Source organism: Anser cygnoides, chromosome Z, assembly GCF_040182565.1.
Source record: "Anser cygnoides isolate HZ-2024a breed goose chromosome Z, Taihu_goose_T2T_genome, whole genome shotgun sequence".
Lineage (NCBI taxonomy): Eukaryota > Metazoa > Chordata > Aves > Anseriformes > Anatidae > Anser > Anser cygnoides.
This window is the reverse complement of record NC_089912.1, coordinates 67,986,706-67,998,363: the sequence shown is the minus strand read 5'-3', so window position 1 is coordinate 67,998,363 and position 11,658 is coordinate 67,986,706. Positions and strand designations below refer to the sequence as shown.

Genomic DNA, 11,658 nt, shown 5'->3' with positions numbered 1-11,658 from the left:
TGGTTCCAACTGTTTTTTGTCTTTATGTACTACTTCTTTGCCTTTGAGCCAATTTCTCAAACATTCTACATAAAGAAATCAAAGGCAGCTGCACGTGAACATAAATAGGAGACAGGATTACCATAGCTACCTGCACTCAGTTCCTTTTCATCAGAAAAATAGGTTGCTTCAAACACATGAAAAACTCCATGTCAGTTCTGTTACTACAAAAATATTAAGCCCCTATTTTTTTTTTCTTCTTCTTCTTTAAACACCACCCCATCATCTTTGGCACCCTCTCCCTCTTTTGATCTGCCCAGGAATAAAAGTAGTCGTTAGCACAGCAGTGTAACACTCTGGACTATAACTCCCAAGTTCTCATAACACCAAACTGTTTTGAAAAAACACAGTATGATGTCACTTCATTTTCTGAAAAACTTGGATGTTGAATGTTTATAGGAACAGTGACTGCAGCAACAGCTTCAGCCAAATGCAATGCCGGCTAGAGCAGTGCAAGCCTTTCAGCAGACCGTCATTACCTAGGCATGCAACTGCCAAACCTCTGCACTTGCCCCTCCCAGGTAGGTCCTGCTAGATGTACCAAACTGTGGAGCTAGAGTGGGGATCTAAGTTGAGAGTGGAAGTAACAATGGGGCAGAAAACGCTATTTCCAATCCTTCATAGCCCCAGACCTCATAAAATCATGGAAGCGTTGGTTAAAAAGTCACTTCACATACTTTATTTTCTCCAAATTGGAGCAGGAGAAGAAATGTGCAACACACACAACCACATCCCATCGTTGGCACTGGCTTTTAAAGGCATCTCCCACTTGAGAACTGTTCAGTACTCTTGTGGGACCACTTTTCATGCCCTGCCAATGAAAAATCTAATCTGAAGCAGGTTACAACAGCAGATTTGTCCACAGATCAGAGAAGTAGACTTCCTTACCTTCTCAGATTGGAGAGAAAAAGAAGTTGCTGTTTCTGATAGTATTTGAAAACATCCTTCTTCAAAATAAATAAATAAATAAATAAATAAAAATTATTTCCTTTATTACATGGACTTCTTCTTTCACTATATTGCCCAGTTCTCCTCTGTCCAACATCAATCTGATTACACCAAACTCAGCTTGGTACTTACACCACTTGACTCTGAACATGATCCTTTAGATCACCATTACTCATTTCAGCACTCTTTAGCAAATTAAGAGCAAAACAGCATAATTAGTATGTTCATTATATTTAGGAAAAGAAGCAACATGGAGTAAAACATGAAGACTGGACAGAACGCCTATAAATCTGAATGGAAAGATACCACTATGGATGTACTGGACAGAGCCATCCTTGTTCCTGTCAGTCTACCACAGCAAGAAAACCCGTGTCAGTTTAGCCTCTTCAAATTCCTGACAAAAATGCCTGTACAGAGAGCTATAAAACACAGAAAGAATTACAGAAATGTCAGTTGGAAGGGACCTCTGAACTTCTCTAGTCCAACCTCCTGCTCATTGGTGAACTATTACCAACAGATAAGACCAGCCATAACCCAAACACCTACAACGATAAAGACGCAGAACCTGTCTGTGTTAGTGACCTGCTCCAGAACTGTTCTACTTTCATACTGAAAAAGTTTTTCCAAGTATTCAACAGAGCCAGCCTAGCTGTAATTCACAGTCCTTGCCCCTCACTGTCTAATCTGGCACTAACAAGGCTACTACTATTCTGTTTACCTTTTCCCAAGAGGGGACTACCAGATCACCTCTTAGTATTCTCCTCACCGGATTAAACACATCCAACACCCTCAGACTGTTTTCTCAGGTATATGCTCTAGATTCCTGTCCAGCTTACCATTGCTCTGCTTTTTTTCCCCGTTCGCTGGAAGTGGGAGCCCAAAGTTAAACCCTATTGCAGCTGGGCCTCTCCATCCCCAGAAATTAGAACAGAGCCAAAGAACACAAGATTTCACTCCCAGAATCCCATGTGATAATGGTATAGGGCTCTGTTCACATTACAGACCACTGGAGGGAATGGGAAGCTTTGAGACCTCTCCCCACCCTCAGAGAGGTGTGGATAGAACTTACTCCCATAGACATTGATTTGGACCAAAAATATATTATTATAGCAATTGTTTAATATCTCAGACATTTCTCACCCTTTGCTCTTCTTCTTGTTCCTTCACACAGATATCACTTCCCTGATTACTTTCCCCTTCTAGCACGGAAATTAATTCCCAGAGAATTAAAGGAAACAAATTACTGTCTATTATGATGTCACAATTTCTAACCACAGGATTCAGCATCAAGAAGTAAAGAACAATTATTGGAACATTAGGGCTTAACTAAATATTTCAGTATTTGGCAAGGCATCCTCTGGATTGACAAGGAAGCAGACAACTATGCATACTGTGTTCACACTTCGTAGATAGAAAATACAATTTGAAATGACTTTTAGGACTTAGAACTTTAGTAACATAATGACTTTTAGCCTAGGAACCCTGATACTAAAATGTAACACTTCAAAAAATTAAATATTATTTTTGGACTCATTTGTTATTGTTAGAGCATGTGGTGGTATAGAGTTCATGCTTTGCAAAGATCTTCGCAATGGTTCAAAGCTTTCTTGATTTGACTATATTTTTATCAATTGCTCCAGCAACTGTGCTCAGAAAGAAGGAGACGTGCTGACCCAGAGACCAGCTGATATCTCTTCCCATTGAGCAGTGACATTTTTGTGCTGAAGAGCACATAAGGTACTGAAGATATAAATCCCATTTGCAAGATTCAGATGTCAGCCTGCACTCTCAGCCCAGGCTTCAGAAGCCAATTCAAGATTTCTCAAGAGGAGAGACTATCTTTTGCTTGAATAAATGGTTCGGTCCCTCTGAAAAAGCAGGAATGTGGTGTCCTTTTGGATACAAGCAGTCAGGACATTCAAAAAGAGAAGTCAGTTTTGAAAGTGAAGACATTAAAACCACACAAAACACAGATTTGTCAAAACAAGAGATCAAATTAATTCACATTTTCAATCTGTGAAGTTATCAGATTGAAAGAATATGCAAATGTAGAAGCACAGTATGGAATAGAATAAATAAAAAACATCTCATCCCTGTTATTGTCCTTTCCACATATCACCAAGTCTATCACATTTTAATATTCAGCCACACTTAACATTCATATAGGCTAGGATCATTAAGATGCAGCCACCGCATTTCAGATCTCTCCAGAGCAGATGAGGCCTCTCCCAAGGAGTCACTGGCTGTGCAGCACTGCCACCCTTCCCAGGAGACAGTCTTCTTTCTACATTCTGGCTTCACAGCACAGGAAAGATTTCTAAAATAAAGAAAACACAGCTTTTGAGAGCTGGCCAGCCTTTGCCTTCTGCACCACAGATAGGCTGGCACCTAGAGTCACCACTGACCTGAGGCAGAGCAAACATCAGAGTTCCACTTAATGCTAAAACCTTCCCTATAATGTCTATTCTGCCACAGCAGGAGAGGGGTTTGAAATCTCCATATGAGCAGATCTGAGAACAGGATCTCCTGTGCTGGCCACAGCTCACACTGATCCTCAGAGGACCCAACCTGCAGCAGCAGATCCCCAAGGCCTGCCTGCAGACTTCTTTCTGCACCTTGGCCTACCACACCAGCTGCTCCTTTCTGCCCACCCAGATTCCTGCAGAGACAAAATGACACCTCATGCACGTGAAAAACATTTGCGTTTTTTTCTCTACTATTTCCCCTTGACCAAAAGGAGCATTAAACGTGGCGAGAGTCTCCTTTTCCTGATCTACATGGCACCTTCTCTGCAACTTACTCTCTACAACTCAGCGTCAAAGGAGGTTGTAGCTGGGTGTGGGTCAGTCTCTTCTTCCAGACAACAAACGATAGGACAAGAAGAAATGGCCTCAAGTTGTGCCATGGGAGGTTTAGGTTGGGTATTAGGAAAAATTTCTTCACTGAAAGGTTGTGAAGCATTGGAACAGGCTGCCCAGGGAAGTGGTTGAGTCACCATCCCTGGAGGTATTCAAAAGACATGTAGATGTGTTGTTTAGTGACACGGTTTAGTTGTAGACTTGGCAGTGCTAGGTTAGTTGAGCTTGATGATCTTAGAGGTCTTTTCCAACCTAAATGATTCTGTGACTCTATGATTTCCCTGACCCACAAGCTGAGGTAAAAACAGCAGCCCAGCCATACCACCTACCAACATTATCCCCCCTGTCACCACTTAGGCTGGGACAGTTACTGCCTTAGAGCTTCTACTTTCCTCTATATCAGGCCTATCTTTCACCAGGAAAGCTTTGAGATGCAACAAAAGAGGCTTCCATTCCACTGGGTTGATCTCTGCCCCCCTCCTAAAAGGTAAGGACATTCAAAGTTATTTTCTACATATTCTTCAGAGAAGTCAGAGAACACAATGACACCTTCCTTCCATCCAGACCCTCCTGTGAACCCCTCCCATCTGGATCTAGTAGGTCTAAGTAGCCTGCAGCTGGTGCATATCAGCCTTCGGGCACACTTTGGTCCGTGGTGGGCAGCAAGGCCCAGCTTGGTGCCAGCAGCAACAGGACTCACGCAGGTGCTGGAGCCAGCAACAAGTATTTTGCTGAGCATGACAGGCAGACACAAACAGCGGTGCATTAAATCCACCATCCAACCCAACCTTAAACAGCACAGACAGATGTCCCTTTCTAGTGCATGGACAGATTTTTGGTGTCTACAGTGACAAGTGATTAGGTAACCAATTAAGCCTCTCAAAACAGAGTGTTTCTAATTAGAAGAACTGAGAAAAACATAAAGTGTTTAAAAAATAACAGCAAGTCCTCTATGGGAGTCATCACTTAAACTGGTTTGCTGACTTTGCTGGAAGATTGATTTTTTGATTTCTACCACCCTGTTTCCGACATGATTTACACTGGCAGAAGGGTTACTTAAATCAGTTCCTCAGTAGGAACAAACTGTACTGTAAGAACGATTGTTTCTAGAGCTCCCTGCATTATTTGCCATCAGAACAACATTCACCAGAAGCAAAATTCTGAGCACAGACCAAATTCCCTGTTCCACTAATTTCACCACCATGTGGGAGATACTGCAAGACAGTCACCTGTATATGGTCTCAGACAGCTATAAATTTCTGTGAGTCTACCAGCCTTTCCAAGCCTGACACATCCTGCTTCAGTGTTCCCAAACACTAGTGTTAGCTCATTAGAGCTCTAGCATAGTCTTTCCCTACCCTCTTCCATGCCATGACTGGTAATCACTGGCTAGATCTAAGCAACCAAGGAGCAGATGCTGAACGTCCCCCTGAGAGGCTGAGATTTCTGACTAATATATGGGTGAGCAGAACATGGAGCAGCTGGTGAGGTCACTACTTTGCTACACTTCACAAAGCAGCAGTTGAACCATCTTAACTTACCATGAGGTCTCCTACAACAAAACCAGTCACCAATCTTGGCTTGCCTCAAAATAATGTACTGCAAATTGCTAACGAGCATTTACAACTCAGCTGCCTATGCACTATGGCTGAGCTGGCACTTTGAGGTTATAATTTCATTAGTATCTGCAAGACATCTCCACACATGAATCAGAGCACTAACAAAGCATTTTAGAAATCAAATACACAGTGTTTGAATTAATAGAAATGCAAACCTTACAGAACACCCTGACATTTGTCACTGAACTATTTGACCCAATGTCATGCAAATACTTTGGATTTTTCTGCCACCCACAACCTAGGATTTGATTCCTGGCAGAGATTACCGCACTTTTTAAAAACAAACAAACAAACAAAATATTTTTAAAGTGTTAATTTTCCCTCCTTTTATTATTATTATTTTTTTTTATGCTAAACTTACTATGTTATTTATTTTTTCCTTTTTTTTTTTTTTTTCCCTACTGAAGGATAGGGGATTCAGAAGGATTCTAGTACATCCAGTCCACTGAATCTCTGTAGTATCAGATCCATCTCCATATGTCCCTGAAAGTTTTCAAGACTACATTGGACAAAGCGGTCAGCTACCAGCTCTCACAGCTTACTCTACCTTGGATACTGGACTAAAGATCTCCTGAGATTCCCTGCAACCTGTATTCTGTAATTCTATGGATTGTATTTATTTATTTATTTATTTATTTTAATGGTCATTTCCGTGACATCTGAGTGCTTTTACTCATGCATTAAGCAACATAACTAACATCTGTCACATATTGTTTGTTTTCGTCTCTCTCCCTAGGGAAGAAGTAGGGGAGGGTCTGGTGTTGGTAGAGTGTTTTTCATTTGTTTGTTTGTTTGTTTAGCGTGCATGTTGCTATGTGTTTACAACAGAAAGCACAAGGTCAGAGTAATGCTTCATGGAATTATAGTGGGATGTGTAAAGGTTATAGTTGTCCTCAGAAATAACAAGAGTTCCTCAGACACCCAGGTAAGATTTTTGTCTCTTAGTCTGTGCTACAGGAACACAGCTGGACAAAATTTTCCTCCTAAATTTCTGTGTCTCAGGCTTAGGAAACCTTTGAAGATGAACACCAAGATCTTGAAACTGATTTGGAATTCAGCAGGGAACCAGTGTAGGGAGTAAGGCTATGTGTCTAATGTGGTTGGTCATGGTAATACGTTTCTGGGGAGAGCACTACCATGTTCTGAAGATACATGATAGTGGATGGTTTCATACACAGACGTATTGTATATATCCAAGGATATCTGGGATGAGAAAAGTATTCTAAAACTGAACATCGAACAGTATATGGCTATTTGAAATACTCTTTTACTCAGATGGAAAGAAGGACTTTTTACACAGAAAGAAGGTCTGTCCAATGGTACTGCATTAAAAAAAATAAAAAAAATCCAAATGATGGACTAAACTGAAAAGATAATTCAGAAATGTTTATCTGATGAATGCGGAAAAACTACAAGCATTTCAAAACAGCTTCAGTCTACCATTCTCATCAATTACTGGCTCAAATACAGCTTCAGGCAGCTGTTCTTCATACCGTGCTTGTCTCTTATAGGATTAAGACTGACTAAAACTTCCTTTTCTAACAAAATCTTGTTTTCAGTTGCTTACACATTTGCCAAACTTTATCCATGGGGGATGAAATTTCCCATACCTATGATGAATATTTTGGCAAAACTTCACACAAGAAACTTGGAATGAAATAAGGAAAAATATGTTTTGTTCTTCTTTAAAATATGGGCAATTCTTCTGTGAAAAAATCTTGCATCCTTTTTCTTAGAGAGATTGTATGAAGACAGCTAAAGGGGTTGTCAGGGACGATTTTGTATGTTTGTTTCTGTGAAAACACATCCATATTGAGAAAAGCCTCTGAGAAATCTCAATTCGTATGTACCCAGTAGATATCATTAGATTTCTAGCTGTGCCTTGTAGTCTCGTCTCACCAGACCTTGCATTCACCATCTCCAAATGTCAGAGTTGTAAGTTAAAAAGCCCATAAGACTCCAACTGGCTTCTTTGGACAGATTGCTAATATTGGAAACAGTAAAGTCTGCGCACACCAAGTCCTGGCAAGATGGATGAAGAAGCTCATTCAAATGCCAAGGGAATATTTGAAGGTGCTAAACTGCCAGCAAACTAGACTGCAGAAATCTTTCTGATTTTTACAAATAGGCAGAGAGGAAGGGAATGGGAGACTCACAGCTTGGGTGGAGCAAAGAAAATTATGGCATGTAATCCTTGATCTCAGATGACTAATTTTGAGTTGGGTCACTGAGAAAAAGTGGCCTTTCTTTCAATGGATCTTCATTATCAAGCAATCTGGATTGTATCATGCAGCAGTTCTGCCCTTCTTGTTATACACCATTTGCCTATGGTTATAATGTATCTTTGAAGGTTTTGAATACTGGTTTTACGTTTTCTTTCAGACCTTTGGTGAATATGTTGAACCTGACAGAATTCACACCAAACCAGGAAGAATGCTCTCTGAAATACTTTGATGAGGTGAGCTATCCACCCTGATACTTATTCCTGTAGATAACCAGTTCATCAATTGTCAGTTGAGCCATTTTCCATCACCGAGTCACTTTCCATCATCTATCAGCGGTCATGGTCTTCCGGAGAGGTCCCGGATGACTTGCTAATGTGACACCCATCTATAAGAAGGGTTGTAAAGAGAAGCCAGGGAACCACAGGCCTTTCCGCCTGACCTTGGTGCCAGAAAGGGTAATGGAACAGGTCATCTTGAAAGCAGTCACACAATATGTGCAGGACAAACAGGGGATCAGGCCCAGACAGAATGAAAGGCAATTCCTACCTGACCAGCCTCATCTCCTTCTATGACCAGGTAACCCACCTGGTGGATGAGGGAAAGGCTGTTGTTGTAGTCTACCTAGACTTCAGCAAAGCCTCTGACACAGCCTCCCATGGTATTCTCCTGGAGAAGCTGTCAGCCCATGGCTTGGACAGGCACACTCTTTGCTGGGTTAAAAAAGTGCTGGACGGCCGGGCCCAGAGAGTGGTGTTATGAAATGGTATGAAATGGTATGAATGGTATGAAATCCAGCTGGCAATCGGTCATGAGTGGTGTCTTCCAGGCATTGACTGATGTTGGGGCCCATCCTCTTTAGTATCTTTGTTGATGATTTGGATGAGGGAATTGAGTGCACCCTCAGTAAGTCTGCAGATGACACCAAGCTGGGGGAAGTGTAGATGGCTAAGTGCCGGGTCCTGCACTTTGGTCACAATAACCCCATGCAGCGCTACAGGCTTGAGGCAAAGTGGCTGGAAAGCTGTGCAGAAGAAAAGGCTCTGGGTGTGTTGGTCAATGTTTACCTGTACATGAGCCAGCAGTGTGCCCAGGTGGCCAAGAAGGCCAACAGCATCCTGGCTTGAATCAGGAATAGTGTAGCCAGCAAGACCAGGGAGGTGATCGTCCCCCTGTACTCAGCTCTGGCGAGGCCACACCTCGAGTACTGTGTTCAGTTTTGGGCCTCTCACTTCAAGAAAGACATTGAGGCCCTGAAGCATGTCCAGAGAAGGCTACAAGTTTCTGAAGGATCTGGAGCACAAGTCCTGTGAGGAGCGGCTGAGGGAACTGGTTTGTTTAGCCTGGAGAAGAGTAGGCTCAGAAAAGACCTTATTGCTCTCTACAGCTACCTGAAAGGAAGGCATGGGGAGCTGGGGATCAACCTCCTTTCACAGATAACTAGTGATAAGACTAGAGGGAAAGGCCTCAAGTTGCTACAGGGGAAGTTTAGGTTGGAAATCGGGAGACTTTTCTTCTCAGAAAGAGCAGTCAGGCACTGGAACAGGTTGCCCAGGGAGGTGGTGGAGTTACCGTCCCTGGGGGTGTTTAAGGAATGGTTGGACTTGGTGCTTAAGGACATGGTTTAGTGGGTGACATTGGCAGTAGGGTGATGGTTGGACCAGATGTTCTTGGAGGTCTTTTCCAACATTAATGATTCTGTTTCTATGATTCAATTTGTAATGCAATAGATTAATATTAAATAGTATTCTTTTTATTAGAATATAATATTATATATATATTAGAATATATTAAATAAAACAGGATACGCACCAGGAGAAACACTGAAGTTCTATGGGAAACCTTAATTCTGGCATTTCCCAATAGTTTTTCGTTATTATTATCATTACAATTCCCCATGTCTTATTAAGCAACAATATTGAAATTATTATCTTTGGCTTATTTCTATTTAATAAGGAGAGAGAGAATCCTTTAAAATCCCATACACCATCTCCTTCTGTTGGTCTTTCAATAGGCAGAGAGGAACGAAAAAAGTCACATCTGATTTTTTGCACTTTAAAGGTCATGACTATCACAAGAACATGCTATGGCCAGTCTTGACTTGGCAGGAAGGCTATTAAATATTTGTTGAGTTTAGTTTATTATTGGCAAAAACAATGCCAGTTGCGAAGTAAATGACCAATTATCTGCTGCAAATTCCAGATAAAACCTTTTTTGTTTTGTTTTGTTTTGTTTTTTTTCCTTTTTTTTGGGGGGGAGGGGTTGTTATTAGCTGACCTGAAAGACTTGGAAAAGTGTTCTTGGAATTGAATAGGCCAAAATACCCTTTAACAATCACCAATCAACCTTATGATGTCATTGGATTACAAAAAGCAAGGAAAAACAGGTTTCCCGTTTTGTACATAATCTGAGAATTTTTCTGTTTTCTCTGTTAAATATATTCAGAAGAACACTGCTAGCCTTTTAAAGACAACAGAAAAAGGAAGTATAATTTAAAACAGAAATATCAGATTTTAGAAGTGCCGGGCAAGTTAAAGGAAAATAGACAGCAAATGTGAAAGACAAAAAGGAACACATAATGAACGGGTCCAGTTGCTAGGTATAAATGAAGGAGCAAGCAGCAGGTCAAAAGGAGATTCAAGAACAGCCTGTAGTAGTTCTAAGGCTCAGTTTGGAGACCTTCAGGAACTCAGAACAGGGCTGATGAGATACCATCTACTTGTGCTGGAGATTCTGTACTTCTTCACAAATACGGCATTAATAGGTATGATAGCAAATGGCAGTCATAGTGATTAAAGATATGAATTCAGCAGAGTTAAAAAAATTCAGAGCACAATGGGTGTTGCGACATAAGCAGATGTGATTAGGAATGCTTTAATTTGCTGTAAGAGATCAGCACAATTATGCTTCACTTTTAGTTAAAGTTACCATTTTCAGATGTGCAACATTCATATACATCCATATACATACAATATACATACATATATATACATACAATAGTTATACTATACCCAAGTGATACTGTACGGTTTAGGCATATTGTGGTTCTCCCAATGGATTGTTCCCACTGATTCACTGTTTACTGAACTTTGATTTCTGCCACCATTCCAGAGTAATTTTCAGGACAACAACTGTAAAGAATACTTGTAAAATAAAGAGCTTCCCTTTATTTGTGTGATGAAGTCTTGGAGCAGCCAATATCCAGCAGCATAAAATACTAGAAGAAAATGAAGTAAGGGCATTCCAGGGCCAACTTCATAGCCTAGGTCCTGGTAGCCTAGGCTACCCTTTAGCAGAGAATCATCTGTGTCTCCATCCTGAGGTATATCATAGGCTATAAAGTCACACTTAGATTTATATGAAATTATGTTTTTCCTCAAATTTCTTTATTTCCACCCTTAAAAATTCCTAATCTCACTGAAGCACACAATGGAACATGAATAAAACTGAGGTCTGTGATTATGCTTAATTTAATTATACTCACATAAAAAAAAAAAAAAAAAGAAAAAAAAAAGAAAAAGAAAACAAAAGAAAACAAAAGAAAACAAAAGAAAATATTTTGGGAGTATCCATTATAGGAGAAATTTTCCTAGACTTGATTCTATAGGAAATGTGATCAAGTCCTATATTCCATTTTACTTTAACTGTATGTCACACTTCTGTAAAGACACAAATAGTCATCAAACCAAAGGGTTCTTCCTGATGGTACATTTTTAACAGTCACAATTAATTTTTAGTTCAGTAAGTACTTATCTGAGACTAAAGAGAAATGGTCACGTGGTCCAGTATTCTTTTAAAATATTTACAATTTGCTCATTCAGAACTCAGAGTGATATCTTAATTATACTCAAGAACAAGGGATGATTTCAGTATTATTACGATGACAGCAGTATGTTAGCACAGTCATATTTGTGTTGCTTCTAACTCCAAAGCAACATTAAGGAAGCCTTTGTTTAACCATCTGCTTAGAAA

The 11,658-nt window shown here is 40.4% G+C and overlaps 1 long non-coding RNA gene across 2 annotated transcripts in view; it reads left to right on the top strand.

Annotated features, from left to right (window-relative positions):
* Window positions 1-6,134: 6,134 nt before the first annotated feature.
* The window catches only part of LOC125180125 (uncharacterized), a 20,026-nt gene continuing 14,502 nt past the window's right edge, over window positions 6,135-11,658 (top strand). Inside the window, exons 1-2 of one of the 2 annotated variants that reach the window (XR_010827820.1) lie at window positions 6,135-6,389; window positions 7,847-7,922. This is a non-coding gene — a long non-coding RNA (uncharacterized lncRNA). The remainder of the gene's footprint in view (window positions 6,390-7,846; window positions 7,923-11,658) is intronic. The other variant, XR_007158414.2, reaches the window with a different exon arrangement.